The sequence below is a fragment of the Chiroxiphia lanceolata genome, chromosome 17 (assembly GCF_009829145.1).
Source record: "Chiroxiphia lanceolata isolate bChiLan1 chromosome 17, bChiLan1.pri, whole genome shotgun sequence".
In the NCBI taxonomy this organism is placed as follows: domain Eukaryota; kingdom Metazoa; phylum Chordata; class Aves; order Passeriformes; family Pipridae; genus Chiroxiphia; species Chiroxiphia lanceolata.
In genome coordinates this window covers 4149890-4176789 of record NC_045653.1, presented here as the reverse complement: position 1 = coordinate 4176789, position 26900 = coordinate 4149890, and the positions used below count along the sequence as shown (strand labels likewise).

At 39.6% G+C, this 26900-nt stretch overlaps 2 long non-coding RNA genes across 2 annotated transcripts; both read left to right on the top strand.

Annotated features, from left to right (window-relative positions):
* Positions 1 to 213: 213 nt before the first annotated feature.
* LOC116795493 lies at positions 214 to 4531 on the top strand. Its single transcript, XR_004360069.1, has 3 exons — positions 214 to 567; positions 2475 to 2582; positions 3502 to 4531. It is a non-coding gene; the product is annotated as an uncharacterized LOC116795493 (long non-coding RNA).
* An 8954-nt stretch (positions 4532 to 13485) lies between these two features.
* Positions 13486 to 21820, top strand: LOC116795495. The gene is made up of 3 exons (XR_004360071.1): positions 13486 to 14113; positions 18109 to 18251; positions 21417 to 21820. It is a non-coding gene; the product is annotated as an uncharacterized LOC116795495 (long non-coding RNA).
* Positions 21821 to 26900: the final 5080 nt, after the last annotated feature.

Here is a 26900-nt window from a genome sequence, read left to right as displayed (position 1 = left end):
TCGGTCTTTCTGTCCATGGCAACACCTCTGGCTTGGGTGGGTCATCACCCCATCGAGCATTGACTGGCCTTGTACATTCAGAGCCTCTAACCCCTGGGCGTCTGGGCAAGCGAGGTGGGCAAGGAGGGAGTGTTACTCCATTCACTCATTTCCCTTAAGCTGCTGTTTTCTGCCTAGCAGGGCAAGGACACACAACTCCTTTGATCTTACTTTTTTTTCCTGGTGCCTGTTCCTGTCTCAGGTATGGCAGAGCACGATTCCTCCAGTCTCTCTCTTTCTCAGACTCCCCAGTGCTCCTTAACCTTTCGAGTTCCTCCCACAGCTCTGCTCCTCAGTTTGGGCTGAGCACATCACCCACCTCGTCACCCCTCACACAGCTCTTCTCACCACGCCGAGGAAGGCTCTGGCACGTCCTTTGTCTGCCTCTTCTGGGAGCTCTGCCAGGGCTGCTACAATTGTCCTGGTCGGTGCAGAGGACATGGCTCTGCTGAGGGGACACCACAGCCCAGAAGGTCAGTGTGGAGGACACAGACACGGCTCTGCTGAGGGGACACCACAGCCCAGAAGGTCAGTGTGGAGGATACGGACACAGCTCTGTGCTGGGCCATCACAGCCCATTTCGTTCCCTCAGGGTGTTGGTGGCCCTGAGCCCTCGTGAGAGCCGCCACCCTGAGGGGAGTCGTGCGCTCGGGCCTCAGTTTCCCTGACAAACATCTTTCAGTACTTCATTTATTTATTTATTATCGGCTACCTCGCCGCCCATCAGGAAGAAGTGTTAGCATTCATGTCGCGATTCAAGCTGTTTAATTGCCAGCTAGCTACAGATGCAGCCCGAGTCGTGTTCTCTGGAAGGACAGCTCAGATGATTAAACCCGGAGCCGTTTCACAGTCATTTCACAGCTCCCTCGGCTAGGCCGCGATTTTTTCTGCCTTTCAGAGTACTTGGAGAAGGAATTTAATGACATTGCCATACTTAGAGTGAAAAGGGCACGGTAATTAGTTCAAAGCATGAAAGGAATTGGATTTTATAATGTCAAATTTTTGACTGCATAGTGCATAATGCATAAAAAAAAAGGAAATTATAACTCTCTGTTCAACAAAACCAGAAAACGATCCTTGGAGCCGATGTGAAAACTTCCCCTTGAGTTTCTGCGCAGTAAGACAGGAGTGAAAATGCCTCAGCTACAACACAAACGTGCCCTGTTACCAAGCCCCAGGTCCTGGTTGAGGTGCCAGGGCAGAGGTCCCCGGGCCATGAGGCCACAGCAGGGCCGAGCACAGCCCAGCAAGGGCTCCTGTGGCACACTGGGGCCCTTGGGCCACTCTGCTGGCGAAGCACCAACACAGATTCCAGGGCAGAATGAATCCACTGTAGAAATACACACTGTGGAACCTTCCCTTGGGAAAAGTAAAGTCCTAGCTTGTACTAAATCTATGTTTGAATGACGAACATTACCCAGGGTCCAAGCAATCAAATGCAATATGCAATTACTGTGAACAAATAACCAATTTTGGCCTTCTGTGTACATGATTGATTTAGATATTTAGTTGCATATGTAAACATATTTTACATACATTTAGTTTATTGTGTAATAAAACCTCATTCATAATATAATTAACTTAGCACTTCAGAAGTAGAAGAATGATGCCCAGCTCTTATGCAGCAGTTATCTGAACCTCAGGCTTTCAGGAATGATGTGCTAATGCCTTTTAGGGAGAAAAAGGTACAAGAGAAATCTAGAGTGGTGAATCAATTTTAAATTCTTTATTCGTTGAGTTCAGAGCTTTTTTAAACCTCACCCAATAGTGCTAATATCTAAAACATTTTTCAGAGAGGCTCAAGATTCTGTGTAAATAACTGTTTCCAACAGCTAAAAAAATAAAACTCCATGAATACCAAGAACAAACCAGGAAGGAGACATGTAATCACATAAAAAGAGGAGAGCTCTTACCACTAGGAAGTGTCAGTTAGAGCAAGCAACAGGGATAGCAAAACTAATCTACCAATTCTACAAGTCACCCTTTACTCCTTCATCACCTCCATCATTCACATACAAAATAAATAAAAGTAATAATAACTCTTCTGGTTCCTCATAGAAGAATTTAATGGAACTAATTGTTGTTGTAAAGTTCTGTAGAAATTATTTCTAAAAGAAACTTTACATAAAGCAAGATATTACTCATGTTAAAGCACACACATAAAATCAACTACATCTTTTTTAGGTCTTTTTGTGGGTCATGAATTCTTGTAATATTTGATGTTCTGCATATTGTCTAAGGAGCCCTACTTCTTAATATGTATCAAGTTACTTTTTCAGATTCTCACAAATTGTAGTTTGTTTTGGGGTGTGTATTTTTTTTTTAGGGGGGGGGAGAGCATAATGCATTTTGCAGTGACCTATGATGAACAACAATGTTTTTGCAGCTGCTAACCTCCTCCATCCCTCTTTTTAAATGTCTTGCATTTCTTAAAGGAAATTGTGAAGTCCTTAGGATTTTGAGGTACACCAAAGTTCTTCCATGGACTCAGATACTGTTCATCTAATTTATGAGCTTTTGTCTCAATTATACATACAAACCAGGTAAGTGCAAATTCAGCTGATTAACTGCTGAAATATAAACCTGAGTAACATCAACCAGAATTAACTGCTGATGCAAGTTGAGCAACAGGCAATTTATAGAGAAAAGAGTCCCCCTTTCAGTTCCTTCAGAGAAAGAAGAATCCACATTCCACAACAGTCCAGAAAACAGTTTTTATCACGGTCAAATAAGCAGTAGGGAGTGAGGGGAGAAATGATGATCAGGCTAAACAATTATCTCCGAATTCAGGCTTCAGCCTGCAGCAGATGATGTCAGAACTGTGTGCCTGTATGGAAAATAAACTAAAGAATCAGATGGGTCTACTCACAGACAGAGAACCTTTCCAATGGGAGACCAGCTGCAACACACGTAATACAAGTCATGACTCTGCATCTGTGCTTCCTGCTGCTAGAGGATCTAACTGAAGGTGGGAAACAAAAGGACACTGACATACTACACAGATCCCTTTCTATCCAAATTGACACTGACCAAAACATGCTGTGGGTCAGTAGAGACTGCACTGTGCTAAGGAAAAATTGGTTTTCAGTGAGCTGATGTACAATGAACAGGACTGAGAAATGATGATCTTGTTCTGAGTGACAGCACTGGCTTGGGGGATCAGATGGTAAGAGGGCTACTGAAAAAAACACTCACTTAAACATGGGAATTCAGGCCTCAGAAAAGTTCTATGACAGCCTGACTAAGCATTCGTAAAGAATGAATCCCTTGGCTCCAGAGCAGCGCAGAAAATGCTCCTCTGCCCTGTAGAAATCTGGGATTTAACTTTCTTTTTAACTTCAAAAAGGAAAAAAGGAGAAGCAGACAGACAGACCAAAAGGAGTCCAGAGTTGAAGGCTGACCAGTTGGCAGCTCTTGAGCCACAGGCAGTTTGCAAGACATTCACGTCTCATCCCCTTGCAGTGCTGACCAAGGGATGCAGCGAAGCCCTGCTGACAGAGGGACAGAGAAGAATTCAAATCACCCAGCAAGTAAGCCAAGTAAGTACTGAAACCAACAGCAGCAGGATCAACCATTACCTGGAAACCAGAAACAATATTAAAACCAAAAATTAGAGACCTTTGAGATCTTCTTTCTATAAATTCTTCTTTTGTCTCCAAATAATGTGATGCAAAATTCTGTGGCTCTGTTTTATACCTGAGTTTTGGTAGGTGGTCCTCAAGCCAGAAATAAGTCATTTGCCCCCCAAAGATCTGTCACTTTAATTGAGGAGATGGAAAAGCAATATTCAAACCTAGCAGAGAAAGAAACTGAACCTAAGGGCTCCTGCATGTCGGAGAACAGATAGGGAGAAGGTTGCTCACTGGGCTAAAGGCTCATTGGGCTCTAGTCAAAGACAAATTGGATTTATCAGCAAAGTATTTCTTCTAGATTGGAGATGAAATAAGTAGAGCTGCAACAAGAAAGAAATTCTTCATCCGTAAAAGCTGAAGGCTAGAAATGAAGCAAGAATTCCCTTGTTTTGAATATTGTTGCATCCCTTAAATTTGAAATCCTCAGTTTTCCTCAGTTTGCTAGGCCTTGCATGCTGCTTCTGTTTAGTATTGAACCCTGTTGGGCCCCAGTGATTCATTACATTGAACATTTATGTGTTATTACCCTCCTCACTTTTGATATGAAGAACAACAGGTAAGAGCCAACATCTTTGCTGGTTTCCTGATACTGACACAGAAGGAATGCACAAGCCTGCTGCTTGGAAACTTGAAACTGGAGCCACAGGAACCAACCCAGCTTTGTGATTTCACCTGCGGTGCAAACACCTTGGATTATCCTCATCTCTTCAGAAACACTTGAAAGAGTGTACTGACGTAGTGCACATCATAGGTAAACTATAATTAAAACAAGAGGCAGAAGCAATATGGTATGAGGGTAGAAGAAGCAGGCAATGGGAAAATCAGGATACAAAGGGCTGCTGTGGGGAGTTGGCTTTTGGGGAGCAGGAGGGTATAAAGGCAAAGGGTATAAAGGCAGGAGGGTATAAAGGCAAAGAGAGCCATGGAAGAGAGCCACACATACACATTACACCTACTCTGCTGCTGAACTGCAAGTAGATTTTTCATATATGAAACAGGAAAAAATGTATTTGGTTATTCCAGTGAAATGTCTGATTGTTCAGTTGAAAAGTAGCACACCTATAATAGGAACCATAACATCGCATGAACCAAGAATAGCATAAATAGTGAAGAAAAGATTTACTAATTCCAGTGACGAGTATTTCTGCTGTGTGCACCAAGAGTTCCCAGTCAATGTAGAAATTTTGCTGAGGTGGAGGGTCTTCGAATTACTACTGATAGTACAACAAGCATGTGAAAAAAAAAAACCTTGATAAAGGCAGTGATGTACCTTTGGTTCACAGATGGAAGCAATACAAAACCACCTCGGGACTAAGCCCTGCCAAGCTCTGAAGCACTGCTACATTAAGAGGCAAATGCTAAGGGACTGGTATATGTCCTCAATGGAAATTGCAGAAAGAATGTATATATAACTTATATATATATATATATATATATATATATATATATAAACTGCTGAGAAATGGTCCTCTGTCGAACAATGGAAATATTTAAAGTGGAATCCTCTGGGGGGTGGTGTTCTAAACTTAATTAAAAATATATTTACTATTATCAGTTTGGTTAATAAGATTCGAGGGTAGTTATAAAATCTGCTTGTGGCACGCACTTAAGAGGTTCTGCAAACATTTCAGAGGACAAGATGAGAATTCAAAATGATCTCGACAGGTTGGAGAGAATGTAAACTCAACAAAGTTAAATTCAATAAAGGTAACTGTAAAATGCTCTACACTTAGGAAGGACAAAAGAAATGCACAAAAGCAAAATGGGGACCACCTGGCAAGGAAGAAGTTCAACAGAAAAACATCTAAAGCTTATGGTGAATTAATAACACGATGCTCAAATAGAAAAGACTAATCTCTTTCTGGGAGGCATTGCTACAGGAATTATATGTAAGACACAAGTGCAATATATTGCACTTGTTTGAGAAATTGGGATTGTGTTTCCAGGTTGGGGAACCAGGTAAGACAAAAGTAGAAGAACTGGAGAGATTCTGAAAGAGCAGGACTAGCAAGAGACATGGACACAAAACTGGCAGAGAAACTAAATATGGGACTGTCTAGAATGTCCCATAACACAGAGCATCCAGAGTTATGTAGAAGGTGCTCCTGCAAAAGAGGTTTCACAATAGAAATTAATCTTATTTAAGGACAGAGAATCAGGAGATCTTTATCCAGACTGGCAGAGCAATAATCAGCCATGCATATAAAAGGTTACCAACTTTAACTTAACACAGAAACTAACTGAACTTCAGGAAAAGGCAGTCAATATTTTCCCTCATAAAAGTATAAAAATGAAACTCTCCATAAAGAAGGAACAACTCCTACACTTTGTAAAGCCTGTTCAGTACATACTGCAATATTTTCAGAGGGGAGGCAATTTAATAGAAGAGAATGAGGTAATAGCTAATTGCTAATAATCAAAAAGAGTGGGACTGTTCATATTTGAGATGATCCCAAGGTTACTGTTATCCAAAACTTTCTGACATGTTCTGTCCTTGTTGTAATTTAGAGAATGGCTTTGCCCCCCTTTCTGTGGTCAGCACATCTTCAGTCTGGGTGAAATCAGCCTCCAGCTTTTCCTTGTGTTGGCTTTTGGACAGGCAAGGGAGAGAGGGAGCTGAAGGCTCTGTGGGCACTGGCACAGGGCTGCAGTTCCCCTCACAGGGACAGTCCTGCTGCAGAGTGACTGAATGCAAGAACTGCAGCCCCTAAACCTCCTTGGTGAGCCTGCCCAGTTGTGAAGGAAACCTACAGATACAGGAGGATCCATCAAATCCTTTTAAATAAACATGGAATGCCAGGCTTAGCTGAGTATACTGTTATGCCAGCAGGCTTCTTAAACACAAAGATAACATTTAAAATTCTGCAAGATTATATAAACCAATATTCTGGCCATACTTATGTTACTATCATTTGGTCAGTTTAATCTTTTTTTTTTTTTAAATCCTAGACAAACTAGTCTATTTTCACAGTTACATTAACTGGTGTTAGGCATTAAGCTGTCTTTTTATTTCTTTCCATTCCTGCTTTGACCATTTCAGGGACCTCATCAGGCGAAACAGAGCCCACGAACTCACTGAAACTTCTCAGTTTGTAATGCTGACCAGCTCTGAAATCAAAGCTCTTTCTACTTAGCACAGACCTGGGGAAAAAGGGATTTGTGTATGCTGATGCACATTTTTTGAGAGCAGAAAAATAGGTTATTGCTGTTCCACTGCAAGTGGATTATTAATCTTCCTGTGAATTTACAATACTCAAACATTGACCAAGGAAATATTGGAGATATTTATGAGCATATAATCCCAGAGAAAAACGTGCTCTGTTTCATTGCTGGGATCCAGAATATACTCCTTCACAATGATTCAGCATTAGAAAGAAGTTCTTTGTATCTTCCTTTCTCCCTGTGACACATCAGCCCATTTCCATATTGTGTGTCTCATTATATGGGTTCTAATTTTCCACTGTCTTCTAGTGCACTGTTGACACTGAATGATGATACAACAAAAATATTACTTTCTTAGGATCATACTTGAGAGGCAGATGCTTCTTTGCTGCAAATCAGCACATCATCAACAATAAATTATCCTGCTACTCTCTGTTCTATAAGGGGGTAGGAAGGGGTGGAATTATTAAGAATCAATCAAAACCTCTGCTTGAGACCCTTATCCCCACTTCGCATTCTGTCCATTGGGAAAATAACCTACTGAAAGCTAAAGGGATTCTCTCAGGTGACAGGAATGGACTTCACTCTTTCAATTTTATCTTCAATAATAAAGATTTAAATTAACTTTGGAGTGTACAAATATTATCCCTGTGATCCTCTGGGAGCAGCACACACAATATCCCCTGAAAACTGCACTCCCAGAATTCAAAATTTAATTCATAGCACAGTGGCTCCTTCAGGACAAAATGCCAGACTCCTGAAAGCCTTACCACTCTCTCTGCTCTGCTGCTGAAGGATTGCTATTCCTGGAAGATTTCAGCTCTGTAAGATAAGTGCTAATACATTCTTTCTGCAGGTCTCCGGGGCCTGAAGTTTGAATTTAATGTGAACTGAATAAAATCATTTGCTTTTAATCAGCATGGTCCATGAACCGTGGTTTGAGGCCAATATGTGACTCTAAGGTAAATGAGTTTAGCTCCAACTCCCTAATCCCCAGATAAGATCATAAAATCACCACACATCACTCAGCACTGTTTAGCAGAAAATGCCTGCCTCTGTAGTAATAACAAAACCCCTGAATTATAGTTGCTGGCGTCTCAAAGATGATGGCTCTTGCAGGTTCAGGTGAAGTACGTGATTCTCTGTGGGGAGGATGGAGTGCTGCCAACGCAGCACAATAACCTCCATTTCACACATTTGATTTCTGGAAATCTACTTAAAAAATAAACCATCCTCTTGCCCACTCTTTCTCTTTTAAACAGCAAAACACACACCCTTTTATATGTAATAATTCTGAGTTAAAACTCATGCTCTGCCATAGGTAAAATTCCAGAATCAACGTGGGAGTAACTCCCGCTGTGGATTGTTGTAATAACAAATTTAGTTATGATTTATTCTGTTTATTCACATGCAAACGTGGAAACTCAAATGCAGAGACAGTTGCTGAAACAATTAGTGTTTTCCATAAAATTCATAAAATCACATATGCTAGAGAAGGAAAAGACTCAAATCTGCAACAGCCAAGGTGTCCCTGTTCATATGAATTCACTGTTATTTCATATATTGGTGCCACCTCTCTTGATTACTCGCCACTAATTTGACTAAATAGAAAATTTAGTAGCAAGAATTTCTATCAAGCAACTAAGGGCAAATCAATAGCAAGAATTTCACTAAAATAGACAAGTATATCTAAATTTCACCTCCCCAGCATGCAGAGATACTGCACATCTAACAGCATAAACCTGGCACGGAGCAGAAACAACCAATGCAACAAACCCTCCTGTTTAATAGGTAGAACCTCACCAAATGGAACACTTCTGTCAATCTAATGGAATAATCTTGAATGAGAAATATCCCTGAGAGAAAATGAGGAGGGAAAATACTCTGAACACACTATTTCTTACAATTTCTTCACAAAAGCCTGTGAGATCCTTTAAGATTCTTCACACAGTGAAGGATGAACTCAGCAGAAGACTCTCAATGTTTTTCTCCGAAGCAAGTGTCAGTATTTTTCATTTTATCATGTTATCTTTACAAGAACCTTTTCTTCAAGGGGAATAGACTACGAAACAAACACACAGTTAATAGTGTGATAAAAGTTTAAAGAACAGCAAATAGACATAAGCCAATAAATTCATGAATGCCAATGTTGCCCAGATATTTTTTGTACAATTTAAGCTACTACAATCAAGCACATTCTACTCTGGTGAGCTCTCGAGTGCCCTACTAAATTCAGAATCATTCCATTATTAAGGTGCAGGCAGAATAGCTCCAGATTTACCAAAAGCAGAACAGAATTTGTTCACAGACAGTGTTGTAAAAGCTTAATTTAAGATTCAACATAACCCTAGTGCTTTAAAACCATAGGATTTGCCAGTTTGAGTACGGTCCTTGATTAATCTGCACAAACAGCAAACCAGCCTAGAACGTGAACAGAGCTATCTCACAGCTGTCCACATCTTACTGTGACTATTAATTCAGAGTTAATTAGAAACATGTTTAAAGTAAGCATATTAATCAAAGAAATCTGAAGTTAGAGTCGCTAAGAAAATAATTGTACTGTTTAAACTAAACTAATACAAATCAGTGTGTAGATTAGTTTTAACAGTTTGTGTAATTCTCATTTGAACTTGAGTGCAGAGAATTATCTGACACCACCTCTCACAAAAAAAAAAAATAAATTAAAAAATCAAAAGCAGTTTTGATTTGGCACAGAATTTTTAGGCAAGGGTGCCAAATCCTGAAAATATGTTAGGACTATCCATTCATGCATACCTATTCTACACAGCAGTAAATAAAGTATCAATCTCTCTTGAAAAAAATCCCAAACCAAACCAACTGACAGTGATGTTCAAATAGGAATTCAGAGTTAGATGGTGGTATTTTAAGAATATGTGACTTTACCTCTTGGATTAGAGCAAACACACAGTAATCTGAAAACATGTTCATACTCAGTGATTCACTATTAAGTATGGATATATTATTATCACATTGCTAATTATTCCATGTGGATGTGCTGCAGCATTTCCTTCCAGAAGGGCTCACAGAGGGTCCAGCCCAGAAGTTTTCAGTGCTCTTTCTCCTGGTTCCTTTCTGACAAACAAGAACACGATCATCGTTGCCTTTGCCTTGTTTCAAGCTCAATCTCTTGCTTCGGTTTCTTCCCTCGCACTCCATCACCTCCCCTCCCTTGTTTGACCTCCTTCTGTAGAACTTTTGAGTCTACATTTTTTGCCCTTTCGACATTTATTCACTTTCATTTCCATGCTTGAATTTGTACATTTCCTGCCTACACACTCTGCACATGGCAAAATTCTCCACCCTGTGCACGTTCCTGCTGCTGCCCCTGTGCCCGGGCGTGTTCTCTGCAATGAGGAGCTGTGGGGCAAGAAACAACCACAGAGCATGGGGCAACTGCTTTAGAGAGCTCTCCAATGACAGATGGGAGCAAAATGCTTTTAAATCCCAACTTTTCACAGATGGGGGGAAAACCTCTGTTAATACCAAATGTATTGACTGGGTCAGATAAACCAAGCTGTCAGGCAATAAGAATGTTTAGAATATAGTGATGCATGGACAGGAGCAAAGCCTCAAAAATGCAGGAATTTTTTGTAACCTCTCTATTGTGTATTCCAGCTCGGAGCTAAAACATTCATAATACCCACCAGCACTAACACAGGACTGATAGTAACTCTGCTAAAGTTTCTTCTGCATTTGGTTTTGGGATGGGGAAGAGACGGGGATTTTTTTGTTTGCTTGGTTTTTACATAGCAAGAACTGACTTAGTCTTGGCTAAAACTTCAGCACCACTGAAATATTGTCAGGGTTATATTTGGATGCCAAATCCATCACATCTGAAGTGGCAAGAAACAACTTCACAGCATTTAGCTCAGGTGTGGCAGCAGAACACAAACACAGGGGAATAAGGAATACTTTCTTTCAAATGTAAACCTACACGGAGCAGGTAAAGTTTTGTCATCTGACAAGAGAGCTGCCTGCCATTCAGTGCATGTTTGCAGCAGTAAATGGGAACATATCCTACCTTGCCTTGTGGGACAGTTTGGGTTTGGATTCATAGGGATAAGCAGACAATGCATGCTTGTTGACTAACAAGACAGGAAATAGCAGTAAAGGTACCATTAATTCCCTGCTGTTTTAAACGGGCTCCAAACAATTAAGGACAAAGCATTGAGCATGTCAGGCTATTTGACTGTGGACAGGACTGGGTGCTCAGAGATGCTGCTGCAGAGATAATTGGCACTTGGCTGAAGGACCCAAAGCAAGGGAATGGGAAACACTGACAGAAAATGCCAAGTGGGAACCACGGACTGCTGTCATAATACCTAAAAAATAAAAACTGTCTTGATGGCAAGTTAGAACAAAAAAATATTTTAATTGCTCAAAGAAATGTGACCTCTGCTCTGATTTGGAAGGAGTGAAATCAGTACATGGCCAGAAGTGGATATTTGGGCTCCTACACAGCAGGGATTCGAGGAGGCAGTTATGTACCTCAAAAATGCAGAAGCCTGTAAGGTGTTTTTCTTTGAGCTGATAAATTAGGTTTCAAGGATAGTATTTGGGTGTCAGGCACACAGAGCCATGGGCTTTGAAATCCAGATGTAACACGCTTGACATGAAGATGTAGTTGTGTGACAGCCCGTTGCAAATATAAAACAAGCCTTCAGAACAGGAGACAAGGGAAAACACTGGGAACACTCAAGAACAACTATAAAATACTTTTCCCTGGAAAAGCATTTAACACATTATTATTGTAGATTTACAAGAAGAGTTTAAATTATTAGTAGGAATGATAATGCAGAGAAGTCATTGAAGAGTTATGAAGGAAGGAGATTGATCCATGTGATCTTTTCTGCTTCTGCCATTAATGATCTGAAGTAACATGATGCAACTGAAAGTTCTCTCTTGATTAGGGTTAGAGCTTTATCTAATTAAAGAATCATAAAATCATTTAGGTTGGAAAAGAACTTTAGGATCATCAAGTTCAACCATTATAATATATTATAAATTATGAATGATTGTACCTCAGATGAAACATCACAAACAATCAGAGCTAAGATATGGAATATAAATGGCCTCCGTGGATGTCTTATTTGATTTGCATATTTTAAAATTAAAAAAAAAAAAAAAGTGAAAATATGCTCTGCTGGGATTCATTCCCAAGCCTCCAAGATTAATCAGGTTGCCCTCTAAAGCCTTTGATATATTCCTTCCCATGAAAAGAACCCGCTTTACATAAAACAAATACCCACAAGACAAATTCTTCCAGAGCCATGTAGGAATCAGAAACTGTTGATCAATAAGTGGATGTGCCCTAAACACATCTTTAACTGAATTAAAATGGAACCCTCACACACCTTGCTAACCTCTATGTAAATGTCTCCTACAAAAATATGCAGCAGGCTATGAGCTGGCAGACAGGGCTAACTGAATGTAATTTTTCTGGTGTGCAGAGCCAGCTCTTTCCTTTTTTCCCATGTTACTGATCCTGTTGCTGCCTGATAAGCAAATTATATTTCTCACAATTGCTATGTAAAACATGCAATTAGCATTCCAGTGCACCAAATTGCTGCCAGCCCACTCTACTGGTTTGAGATCTAGGAATACTCAACTGATTAATGCTTCTGATACTGATTTCAGACCGTCCCTACAATTAAGTTGCTACTTTGCTATTTCACAGTGATGGTATAAAAGCTGGGTGATAGTTTGGAGGAAAAAAAGCTCTATTAAACTAGAGCTTTGATGGGAAATATGTGGGAAAGCTGATTTACCCTTGACTTGGCTGGTGTCTGTCTTTGATAAATGAGGAACAGCAGAAGGAATCCTCTTAAGTCAGGAACCTGAAATGTCTTTGATTCTTTTTTCTTAATGGTGGGCAAACATGTTAATTATTGGAGTGTCTTTTGCCGAGACAAAACAGTTTCATTTTTATATAGAGAATATCAATGTGAGGTCAAGAAAATAGCTTAGTAATAGTTTGATAACTACCCTGAGATATACATGTCACACATGTAAGAAATAGTACTCATGACTTAAACTAATACACGCAATCCATGAATGGGTGCTAAACAATGATGCTTCAGAGCTGTTTTCCAACTTCACCTTGCAACACCTGCAGCTCATTGTTTCCAGCAGGACAGGGTGAGAGTAGGAGAACTCTTGACTTCTGTTGTAAACTGATTCTTTCAATGATTTTGTGACTGTTTAGAGGGACAGACTTAAATCTGGCAGACTAACCAATTAACAAATATGCTAACTAGGCTTTTGCTAAAAGGTTGCAAGCCAGCAACCTGGTTAAAGTGTGTTTTGTTCATTAAAACAGGGACTTTCTTTTCTTACACTGTCTTTTATTTTTAAGACTTGGTTAGAGTCATCTTTGAGAATGGCATGATAATAATGTGATGAACACTTATAAACTGGATTTTGACTCTTTAGTAGTGGCACTGTCTGAACTCCAAAAAATATCAAAATAATTCTGCCTTTTTTATTTTTTTTTCTCATCAGAGTAACATTTTTCTTCCTATGTTATCTGAGTTAACAAGTGAGGTATAAGTTGTGCTCTTCTCTAACTGCCAGTTTTGGTCTCTCAGACAGTGCATTCACAGACTTTGCTATTAATTCACGTTTAGAGTGTCCTAAACTTGCCAAGTTGATTGTCATACTGAGTATGACAACTCCAGTTTTACAACATAAAGACATAGATGGTTTGTACTAACAGGCCTTGAAATTTAAATCTGATCCATTAGTCCCCCAGTAAACTTTGTAATATTCAGAAGGAAGGAACTGAAGGTCAGAAAATCAAATCTGATTTTGAAGTTCACCTCCAAACCCTTGCATTTCCTGAAACTGAGCTCATCAATAAAATTCGTTAGTTACCACAATTTATTAAATAGGCATTAAAGATATAATACCTTACGTTACTCTACAGTGGACAGAATGCTTCTAGATTTTACTTAACTAACAGATAAAACATCTTAACTCAGACTTGATATATGCCATAATTTTACCTGCAGGGAGTAATTCAATTTATGGTTTCCAACACAGCTCAGTAGCAGTGATGCCAGAACTGAAAAACTGGCCCTGGCACAGTGTAATTGGGGCCCTCCTGTGCTGCAGTCACTCACCCTTAGATGAGGAGGGGGGGCTCTCTCATATCCCATGGCAGAGCCCACACCAGGACACAGTTTAACCTGCCCCCAAGAGAAGGACTCCAACCAACCTCTGAAGGATTTTTGTGTGGCTACTGAGGCACACCAGGACAGGTAACACAACCTTACAGAAACTCTCCTAAGATAATGCAGCTTTTCAGAAGACAACAAACCAGGAATTTACCAGAGTTACAATTTCAGAACAGTCCTATCTGTCTCTCAAGACTGAAAGACTTTCCCTCACTGGAAGTTTGCTCCTGGAAATTACTCCAAGTTAACAAACGGTAACTCATTTCTCTCCTGCCACTGCTCTCCAGTTTTTCTATTGCAGTTGTACCTGATATTTGTATCTTGGATGACAATGCCAAGAAATGCTTTATGAGGAAAAAGAAACATCCTTACAAAATGTATGTTAAAAAACAGTAGCAGCGAGGCTGCTCTCAGTAATATTCTTAAATTGTTCCGTTTGAGTGTTGATGAAAATTTATGGAATTGTTTCCCAGCTGACCATTGTGGAATATTTAAATCATCTGATGACTCTGTAAAAAAAGTGAGTGCAAAATAGATCGATCAGGTACTGCTCTACTCATTAATATGCATTAAAAATGAGTGTGCCTGAAGCTCGACAGGAGATTTAGCAACCCTTGCATTAGCAAATACATGTCTGGTATCCCTTTTGACTCCCTTTACATTAGTTTAACAATGATTAACAACTCCCATTCTCACGTAAGGGAAAATGATTTAATTATTCATGTTGACAGGTCAGGTTGTAATCAAAGCCAATTTGCTACCCTTAAGGGCGAGGAACCAAAAGGTCTTTATTGCAAACACACCAAGCACACCGTTAAAAGAAGGGATCGATGCCTTCTTTTAATTGCTTGTGTTTTCTTTAAATGGGCAGAAGCATTTGCTTGAAAATTAATGTAGTAGTGGCCACTGATGTCACACTGTAGTCAGCACAACTCATAGTAATGGTAGGACAAGCTGATCTTATTTCCATCAACTAAGATCCAATGTACCAAGTAATTATATTTTACAAAGTATTTTAAGAGCACTTTAAAACACCGGGGAGTTCAGAAAAATAGCATATACCCTCTCAGTTCCATTCTTTGGATATACTAGATCTTCTAAATTGAACAACTAAAACTAGCATTTAAATGCTATGGAAGCTAGTGCATGCTGAAAGATTTATCAGTTCCTTCTCTTCTAGTGGCACATTGGGCCCCTCTAACTGCTTCTGAAAGGAAACCACCTTCTGAGGGTAAGCAAAGCATGCTCACCCTCACCTACATATCTGATAAATAATACTAATCACTTTAACTAAGAAAGTAAAATTAGAAAGTTACTTGCAACTCTTACAAAAAAAAAAAAAAAAGGCATGTATTAACCCACATTTTTATGAAAGACTTGAACTTGCAATATCTACGTGGCTTGAGGGTGACACAAAGATGGGTAACAGATAAAGGAATTGTTGTAATTAGTGTAGCTTTATAACACAACAAAACAGGATTTTTTAAGGCTTACCATAGTAGATCTAAATGGATAAGTTTATTCCAGTTATCTTAGACAAGAGGCAAGGATAATTGTTTATTAATATTTCTCTCAAGGGATTGACTGCTTGACTGTAAAGGATTCTTGTAAGTTGAGACAGACTTTGGGTTGTTAGCAAACACATGGGAAAAGTGATTGACTTGTAAAATAGGTATTGTCTGGGTTTACTAATTGGTGTCCAGGGTAAGAATTCCCAGGAAAATATGTGGAACATTTTTTGTTTATTTTTACAATATATAAAATGAAGTGTGTTATGACAAGACTGACCAGGTAAAGGAGTATGGAATTTGTAATAGACAAAAATGTTGTGAAGAAATAGTGATTTTAATGGTAGAATAGTGGAGCAAGATGAAGTGAATAATGAAGTTAGTATGATTTAATCTTGCTGTGACACATATGTTAATGAAATTATGGCAACAACAGATTTTCCCTGAGTTTACTGGGAGATTATGCATGCCATACATATAATTAATGAATATGTAAATCAGCACCAAGAGAAAAGGGATTCTAAAAATTACTTTTTACAGCTGTTCCTTATGGTCATGCTGCAACGCCTGCTGTATATTCTGTTCCAGACAAATTGTAGTGTGAGTAGGAAAGCTTTCTTTTGATTCTTCCAATAAATACAGCTCCTATCTATCTGGATTTGGCAGAAACTCCACTGCCTTATATTAATTTATGCAATATTTTTCCCAGGGACAAGCCATCTAACATCATTGACAGCCCCAGGAAATCCACGAGTTACATTTGAGGGCAACAGGATCATGTTTGCAGTGTGCAAACGCTCAGGGCTGTTTGCTAGAGGGCAGTTAACATCCTGCCTTGCAGTTCTGGCAGCTTCTTAACTCCCCACCAGCACGGTGTGAGTGTACAGACAGCTCAGCCTCATGCTGAGCTGAGCTGGGGCAGCTTTGAAGGAGCTGGAATCTGTGGAAGCTCCACAAGTCATCCCAGAGCTAAATCCCAAAGGTTCAGAGGTGGCACGGAGTGTATTTATATTGCACCTCCCTCCACACCTTATGGCAGCCAAACTATCCAGATTTTTCCATACCTGGGGGGGATCCTGTTCTCCAGCAGGTAAGAAGTTAACTCTGCACAGATCAAAGTGCCAAACCCAAACCTGTTCAGTTCCAGACTGAGCCAGTGGCTCCCGAGGCTGAGTCCATCTCTTCTTATTTTGCATTAATAGCCCCCAATGTTTCTTCAACTGCCACTGAATGGGCTGATGGACAAAAGGTGGGTGACACAAAATTACCTCCAACTTCGATGGGCTGAAATGAACTGCAACCTTCTGATCAGGAGTTTGATGGCTCAGGCCCCTCCTGCTCCACAACAACAGGGCAGGAGCAAATTACCAGATGTACCACGGTGACAAATGTGCTCATTAGCAGAGGTTGCTGCTTTGCCAGGGAAGACAAGCCCTTCAAAAGCAGAATTCTTCATGCTGGCAGACTAAGAACCACAGCAGCATTTTGCTTTTTTAGATCTCCAAATTAGTACACGTTTTTGTCACATCAGGTTTCTACATCTGTTTACATATTGCAAATATTTATGAATATTAATTACCATTTCTTCCAGAATAGCTGCAAATGAGTCAGTTGGGAACCTGTCATCTTGTTTATATTGTCTAAAGAAAAATTCAAACCACAATAGAATATGAAATTAAGCTAACATTCAGTCTGCAATCCCTGTTTTTGAATACATAAATTGGTGCACTCAGAGCCTTCACATAACCCGAGGTAATTTTTTGTCCCTACTGGTTATATTTTGACCCAATAAATAAATACAAGAGCTGAAATATATAGTGTGATCACATTCCATTAATAGTTAGGCAAAGCATGGCTCAAATGATTCAGTGTTGGACTCTCAGCTCAAAGAGACCAGCAACTTCAGGAGGTGTTGGACACAACAAGCTGAGAATTACAGAGAATAAACCCCTAAAATCAGCAATAAAGATAAATTACCAATAAATAAATTATATACTGACAAATAATAAAGGCTTAATTGGTAAATATTTAACATGGGAGCTTTCCTTCCCATACACCTTCTTCCAATATTATTAAGCTACTAATTTCAGTGTTTTATGAATGCAAATTGCCTTTTCTCCATACTCAGTTAATTTTGTCTCTAAACAATGATGAAGTGTCTTCATTCATTCACATTACCTGCTCTGGATCATTCATACACTCCAGCCAGCAATACTTAGGATTTATGTTCTTCCCTCCGTTTGGGGAGAATAGAACAAATATACAAATATAAATTGGCAACATAAGTGTAACAAAAGGTCCTTTGAAATATTTGTCTTTGACCCTTCTGTAAATATCACGCTTTAAAAAGAGGCTCTGCAGAAAGGCTCAGCTATAGCCAACTGTTGTTTTCATTAATATTGTAAGATCCCAAAGTTTTGTCTGTGAATTAGAATCCTCCCAGGTTTTGCCTTTCTCATTGAAGAAAGCCCCTAATCTAAGTCTGTTAATCAGTGGCTGCAAAAAAATAAATTAGCAGTGCCTTTATAAGGGGCAGTCTTAGACTGATAACACTCTGTAATGTTATTTCAGTGCACAGGAGAAAATTACTTGTATGAGGGACAAGCTTCTAATTGTCTAATGCCCAAATGCAAACCCCTCTGATATGGAGAGTGGTGAAGGAGACAAAGTCAGCCACCAAGTAGAAATAAATCTCACTCCATGATCTGCCCAAGGTAAGTGGCTTTTTGACTTTAAATTACTTTTGATGGACACTTGTTCACTCCTTTTCTATTAATTTTCAATTAAAACTCGCATGCATTAAATTTCAAAATTCTTTCAGAGAAGTCTGAAGATGCTTCCAAAGCTCCCATGCAGCTGAGACATAACAATCAGAAGTCTAGAATTTTACATATTGCTTCAGAAGAAGTCTCTGCACGCAGATTTTACATCATTTTTTTCCACTTTCATGCAAAGGGAATAATGTGAGGCATGTAAGTTAAAATAAAGGTTAATTCCCTCTCTCACACGTATCACCCCTTTTATGACTGACTTATGTGCAGCAGAAAACAATGTACAGAGTATGAATTAAAGCCCAGTTGAAGTTAATGACTGCTTTCTCTTTTCTGGGGCCATGGTCTCAGCTCAGTGGCCATCAATCCCCAGGAAGTGCCTGGTTCCTGGAATCATTATTGCTTAATTGAAAGGAAAGCAACCAACACAGTAGAAAACATATAGCCTTCTAAGCAGAATGTATGAAGTACAGGCTCACACTGAGGAACTCTTTTCTTCCATACCCTCAGATCAGGAGTTGAGAACAACCTGGGAGGGGAAATAAATCTGAGGATACAAAGAGCTTCAGCAACAAACCAGCAGGTCATAAATAAACCCCCCCACAAACACCAAGTGGCTTTGTTTTTCTTTTCTCTCTTTCTTTTCTTTTTTTTTTTTTTCTTTTTTAATCATTATTCACCCTGACATGAATCCTAATTAAAATTTTACACAGTGTGTCTTTTAATTAGCCATGGCTGGAGTGGTGAAAGCTATCAATATTTAGCAGGATAATTGTATGAAATTACTTTTCAAAAATGAACAGCAGGCATGAATCCACTCAGCAGCAGGGGGTTATTCAGCCACACACTGTGCAAGATGGGGTGCCTCAGATAATGTGTGAGAGATAATAATGCACACAGGGAGGGACACATGCTGCCATATTTTGTGCTTCATTGGTTTTCTGCAAACAGCATTTGGCTCTTGTTGCACTCAGGACATCAGGGTTCACACAAGCTTTAAGCTGGTGATTTTTATCTTTATGTTGTTGATTTATTTTAACTCAAATACAAGGATGTGTTTAACAACAAGGCACACAAACAAAACACTGAGACACAGCTCTGTGTATGACCTAGTTGGATTATACTTTGCAGAGGCTAACAGTGAACAAGATCAAGAACAGAGGTCTTCGTTCTTCCTCTTTTTTTTTTAGCAAAAAGAAAAGAAAAAAAGCCTTGCCCCATCCTGGCAGAATACAAAGCAGTAAATTAATTTCTGTTTTGCAAATCCATGGTGTAAGTGTACTCAGCTTGATTTTAAAACAGATTTGCAACAGTTCACTTCTCACATAATCTTTCTCTCCTTTCTTTTACAAAAGAACCAGGACAGGGAATTTGCAGCATGACATGTTTGCTATTTGCTTTCTGCACAGCAAAAAAAAAAAAAAAAAAGGCAGGAAACACCTGCAAATGTTTCCCACGTGCACCAAGGAAACATTCAGTGATATCCCAGAGAGTGGGGTTCTGAGGCACTTGTCACAGTGCAGCCTATGGGACAAAGGCCTTGAGGAACTATGTATCCAGGAGTAAGAACACAAATCCCAGCACACAGACTCCCTGCACAGCCAGCCAGGTATAAAAAGCCCAAATGAGAGCAGTAGCAGTAGCAGTTCAGGTGAAATGGATGCAAGAACCAGCTCGGTAGTTTCAGAAGATGTGAATGAATATGTCTCTTCCTTTACCATCACAACAAAGAGGATTCCCTCAGTTCCAGGGAATTTCCTCATCTCCTGCAACTGGGCAGGTAGAGCAGAATATTGGTGTATGTCCAAGGCTCTTAATAATACTAGAATTAAATGCAAAGGGCCAAACTGGTACTGAAATTTCTGCTCATCAGTAGGGTGGAAGATTGGTGACTGAAAACCGTATGGATCCTGTACAAGATGACAGCACTCATATGTTTTCAGCACACAAAAAAACCCACAGTGCAACAGCCCCCTAAAATGCACATAACTTCAGTACACTTTGGCTTTGTCTTTTTTATTCTTCTTTTCCTTTTTCATAGTGCAAGATGAATAGGAACAACCTGGGCCCACGATGCAGTATTTCAGCAGAAACATTAGTTATATCCTAGATAGGGCACATCATGCAGCACCAACTCATCCAAATCTTTTCTGTCATTCTTTACAGCCAAGTCAGCTATAAAACTCAGAGCCCAAAGACATCCAGCCACACTGTGGATCATCTCAATGCACAGCACACCAGCAACACAACAATTACAAAGCTGCCAGTGGAATTAGATTGACAGGGACACCAGAGCTTTACAAGGCGAGAGCAGCAGGAAAGACTTTTTTTTTTCACAGCTTAACAGAAGTGTAAAGCACTGAGGGTCAGAGCCCTGAGTTCAGCACTGCTGAGTGACCCCTCACAAGCTCAGACCTACAGCCCTGTGCAGCTACAGGAGTCCCTTCACTGAGCTGCAAAGCAAGTTTGTGTGCGAGCCTGGGAATCCAAAATCTTGTTCTCGATCCTGCCAGAGAGCAGTTGAGTGACTTCAGCCTGTTCATTTCCCCCTTCTCTGCCTAAGTTTCAATTTAAACAAAATCACAGCATTTTTTACAGCCTCCATTGAGTAACAGTTGTAAATCTCTTTCAGATTCCTGGGAGGTTGTACGCTGGTGCTAAGTATTTTTGACACTAAACACAATACTGTGTACAGAGCTGGCGCTTAATGATTTAGCAGGAAAGATAACAAACACAAAATATTGAGAGAATTGGAATGACACATCAAAATATCCTTGAGTTAAAAAATTAAAAAATAAAAGTTAAAATCCAAGATAACTCATTTACCCAACTAACTACTTTAAACAGTTCTGTATAAATACCAGAATTTACCCTTCTCTAAACGTGTATCAGATCACAATCAGAATTGGTTTTGTCATTAAAAAAAAAAAAAGAGGACAAAATATGAAGGGGAGGGAAAAGGTTGTGGAAGTAAAAGAAACAGACTTTCTTATGAGTCTGATGGACACAATGAATTTAGAAAAAGCAGCCTGACACATGATTAATAGTCAAAGAACTTTGGGTGGCAAAATTGCATTAAAATGACAACATAACTGCTTTGACTTCCAGGCTACAGCAGACCCTCAGTTGATATGCAGCACCTCTTAATGTAACACACCATGGAAGGGCAGTAACAAGAATTCAGAAGCACAGGAAGACTCACTGAGTGGTACAGCCACTGTAAGAAAAGAACTATTTTCATGATTCCATGGAGTGTCAGCACTGGGGACTGACCAAGGCTGACAATAGCAGCAGGCTGATGTTTGCCAAGTGTCCTGAAGATGGGAAGCTGTGGCTGAAGGCTGGAGTTGGGGGGAGGGCACTGGCACCAGCAAATTGCTCCTTCAGTTGACATAAACCAGCAAAGGAACGAAGTCCTCTGGCAGTATCTGTTACACACCTCGAGGGGCACAGCCTAGGCTTCAACACTGGTTGCACACCCTTGCTCCTACAAACATCACCCTGACACTTCCAGCTCCCACACAAATAAATTAGAAAAATAATTACATGCAATAATCCTTCTAGAGCCACCAGTATCTGGATTGGGTGAGTGACCCCAGAGATCTTGTTACACATTCACATCATTCACAATACATTAATCTTGCTGCCAGTAAAAGTAATTGCTTAAGAATTAACTTGGGTATTTATAAAGGCCCCCTATCCTTCATGTCATTTAGTGAGCCTTGCAAAAGATACAGTAAGAAAAGGGACATTTGGATTAAAAAAGAAAATAGTGTTGGAAGAGTGGGAATCTGCCATAAGTAAAAAAAGAGATCTAAACATAAAGTGCTACAGTAATCTATAAACTGGGTGGTTGTCTCTCCACAACGTTGATAGGTAACGAACACGAAAATCTCTTGGATGTTTTGAAGAAAAAAGGTACTAAACAATAAAGCCTGGATTTTAGACAAAATGAGTATGTAGCCCCGATAATCCAGGCCTGAAACAGAAGGTTTAACGGGCAGAAATACCTCAATAGAAGAGTAGTTGAGTCTATTTTTCGGAGGATAATGTGTGACTACAATACTGCAATAAAGAAGTCATTTAGTTGCATATAAGCTGTCTGAAACCTTGGCAAGTTTGCCATGCATTGTATAATGCAGGGCATTCATTTTAATTCTGCTTCCATCCAGAACTGGTGAATGGTGTTGATGTTATGAATGAAACGAACATAAATTTATTTCTCCTGGTTTTCTAAATACCAATTCACGTCATTATCTCTGTCAGAGCCACCAACATCTTGTGCTATGATATGTACCCTTGGTCTTTTAATAAGGAGCAAATGTGTAAGAAATATTCCAAGCAGAATTCACAGACCTTTAGTCCAGGAAACAGGAGAGAGAAGGGAAGGGAATGCATACAAGCTCAGAGGGCACTGCAGGCTGGACTCTGAGGGCAGGGATGGTCACTGGCAGGCAGTTGTCTGTGAAAGCAAACAGGAGACAGGGATGGGAAAACCACCCACTGGGAATAGGAGGGTGGTGGAATCCCTGCTGTGTAAGCAAGGCCCACTGCCCCCATCTCTGCTGCATCCCTGCAGTGGGTGTGATGCCCCCCTGCCACCCCAGTGCTGCAAGAGCCCTGCCCTTGCTGGGTGGCTTTGGCAAGGTGCTGTTCCCCTGCTTCTCCCCCTGCCTCTCTGCCATGGCAGGATGGGAAGGTGGCAGGTTCATCCTGCTCCCCCCACGGCTCCTGGGGCTCCCTCCTGATCATGGTGAATTCTCTGGGCTGAGGATAATGTCGGTGCTGTTGGGGGCACGACACTGTTGCTGGGGGGGAGCAGCTTCTCAGTTTGCACAGGGGATGGCTGCAATCAGGTGCCATCAGGTCCCCAGGTCCCCACCTCTTTTCCCTTTGGATTAACCAAGGCACAGAGAAGCAGTTAATAAAAAATCAAAGTAAGTCAATGGAAAACTCCTAAGTGACTTCTTGGTGACCTAAGTCATCAAGTCATTAGTCCTCATTCCTTTCCCAGCAGTAAATTATTCCTCAAGGGGTAAAAAGTTAACTTTAAGCTATCATGTCCCTGACAAGGGTAATATCCTTTATGTAACCTCTTCAGATTGCCTCTCTGTGTCAAAAGTGCTGTGTGCATCACTGAGGTCTTTAAAGAACAGGAATTCAGGAAGGTCAAGACCTAAATGATGTATTTCCCTTCAGCCTGCAGGTAAGAGAGAGCAAATTTTCTCAGCACAGTTTTAGCAGTGAGAACTTTAACATTTATCCTTCATATCAAAATCAATATTGAGTTAGGGCTGGGACACAAAGATGAAAACAAATCCAAAAATGTTTCAAGCATCTCCAGAAAGGAAGAACATTCTTCTTGGAATCTGTTTACTTTCTTAACTATCAGTCATCAAAATATAAAGTCATTGAGGAAAAACAAAAGACTATTGTAAGAAGTGAGTTAAAAACATGATTATGAAAGTGCAGTACTTGACCAGGTGAAAATATTATTTAACACCTTAATAAGAGCTTCAACCAGTTTCTAAAGATCCCAAAGCAAAAACTTCGTGAAAAAATGCCCCTAAAACTGAGCAACTTTATTTATAAAGTATTTTTGGTACCTCCAGAATAATTTTTGTTTGCACACTGATCCAGAATTTCCATGCCAAATATATAGAGAAATGAGAACTTCCACACATTCACAGACATGTTTTCACTTTAAAAATATCTTCTGGAGGGGTAAAATAAGAGGCAGAATGCTTTCTGTACAATAACTTAAATTATAATATTCATACCTATTCTGTTGCAAAGGAGATGCAAAGCTTAATAACTATGTGCTTTTTTAAATTTAAAGTTAAGAATAGCTTTTTTTGCTTTTAGATTAATTTGGAGCTTTAAGCAAAATTCTTCATTAATTTCTCTGAAAGCTTTGCTATGATCTCTCCAAGAACAGGATCAGAACTTCTATGTATTAATGTTAAGCTGTCTGTGCAGCACAGTAAGTTAGAAAAACTACATTATTTCAGCCATAGCAGGTGGAACTCACTTTAGAAGATGCCCTTTAGGCAGAGGTGAGTTTGACCCACTAACCTGTCCCAGCTGACTTGCAGCACTGTGGGTTTCTTTTTTATTTCAAAGTGATTTTAGCACTTGATACCTCCTAGATAATCCCTTTAAGCTCCTTGCTTCACAAAGCAAGAACACTGTGGAGAGGTAGCTGAGGAACTTCATTAGAGCCTGATTAGCAAAGACCAGAAAATGGGCATCAATTCAAATAACTCCAGTGGACATTCAGTGCTTAACTGGGAAGAGGGTGGAGATGACAGCAGTACTCTGCTCTTTCTTCCTCACAAACACCCTAAGACCCGAATGCATGAAGGTTATAGATGAGTTAATAAAATGTTTGTCTCCCTGTATTTACCAGATAACATATAGGACACATTCAAACTAGAATTCTTTGTCCCAAACAGCAGAGAGCACATAATCTGCTGCTGCCACGGGCTGTTGGCAAATGGTGCCACTTTTAACATCTCACCATCATTCCATTTAAAATAAGTGCAGCATCAGGATACAAGTGTTGGTCCCAGATGGAAAAAATCCCTAGAAGTGAGAAGCTGCAGATCAATTTCCAGAACACATTTTTTCTGATTGGACATTGTTCTTTAGCTCAGATTAAATGTTCACTTAAACAAGGTAGGTGTGAGGCATCAAGAGAAGACAGCAACCAGGTATGGGTTACTTCAGAATTCTGAAACAGGCTGATCACAGGTAACAGAGGACCTGAATTAAATCACCCTGCTTTTACCCTTTCAGCATAAGTATAGATGAGCTGTCATTCTACCAGCAGGAGAATTTATTTCCCAAAATAGCTTCTCAAATGGAAACACTTAAAATCCACTTTGAATTCACAGCTGAGTCAAGGTTGTGTTTATTCCTATTATTTCTGTCATAATGTACCTTAAATTTGAAAAATGTTGTTGAAGTATTTGTAGCAGGATAGAAATAAAGAAATGGCTTTTTTTTTTTAAATTTGTCTTTTTGTTCTTATTCCCTCTGGTGACCAGCATATCCCAATCCTGTCTTGCAATCCCTTCTGCTAGTTTATCAGTATTGTTTCATTCTAAATGAAACTTCTTATTTGTCTTCCTGGGGGCAATTAATTTTTTTTTTCTCATCTGGTCTGCCTAAATAAGCTATTGATTTTATTTTCAAGGTAATTTAAGGTGGGAATACAGCTCTTATTTGATAACTACCAGCCTAACGTTGAGTAAACAAATATTATGGTTCCAATTTGTTATTTCTGTCACCAAAATCGACCAAACAGCAGCTACTACTCATGTGGCTGGATTTGGAGACTGTCGTGGGAAGCAGTAAGTAACAATAATTCAGTAAAGTTAGTGACTAACTAATTAGTTACTGACTAACTAATTACAAGAGATGGGATATAACACACTCTAATGGCACAAGAAGCTTGTCATTAAAATATACCCTAAAGCAGGTGACAGTGGGATAGCTGCACAAAAAAAAATTGAAATACTGTACATTTTTAGAGGCCATACTTTCATTGTATGACTCACACAGTACAGCTACAGGTGCTGTCTGAGGATGTCCACCTGAGTGACATGGTAATCTTCCATCAGTGCTGGATTGCTCAGAAATCTGAAATAGTTTGCACAAAGTGCCCTTTCCAGCACCAGAAGGTCATAAAAAGCAAGTGGAGACAGACAGAGATAAACTGCCACTATGTTCATTTTCAACCTCCATCTTTTCTACAAGTTTAGAGGTCTATGTTCACATTTTCTTAATAAATACCCCTAATATCCATGTCTGTCTGTAAAGCACATGTTAAAAATGTATTATGAATTCTAGGACAAGTCTCTCAAACAGTCTGAAGGTTTCTCATGTTGTAGAATGAAAATTAACACTGCCCCCACCCCCATACAAGACTTTCATTTTTAAAAACAGCAGCAGCTCCTTAATCCATCTTTAACAACATGTTGCTCAGTTTTTCAAGAGAAAACAGTATAATCCTGTATTACTTGACACTAAAGCCTGGCCTAAACCAAACTCCACCAGTAACCATTTTCAAATGCTATGCTTATACTTTAAATATCCTCATAGAAAATTGTATTTTTCTGAATATTCATAATTCAGAATTAAAACATCCACAGCAACAGCTTGCATCTTTTTGGTGTTAATGTTGCAAGACCTGTGAAGAACCAGTAAATAACAAAATAGTTGGATTAAGACAGAGGGCCAGCTTCAGGACTAAGGAGTACAGAGAGGGATGACCTTCAGGAAGACTTGACAGGTTTCAAAAGGGAAAATCAATAGGAAAGGTGTATCTTTGGCAAAAAGAAAAGGTGACAAATTGTAGCCAGAGCCACCCACTAACAGCAATAATGAATTAGTACTTATCATTCAAGAATACTGCCTCATTTCCTTTAAAGATCAATATGTCACTGCATATATTTTTTGAGCCAATTATTTTCCCATTCTGGCTTATGCAAAAGAATATAAATCTGAATATAAATCTGAAACAAGACCAACTAGATTTTGAAAATATTTTTGCAGTGCATTAATACTACATTATTCCTTTTCTGTTGT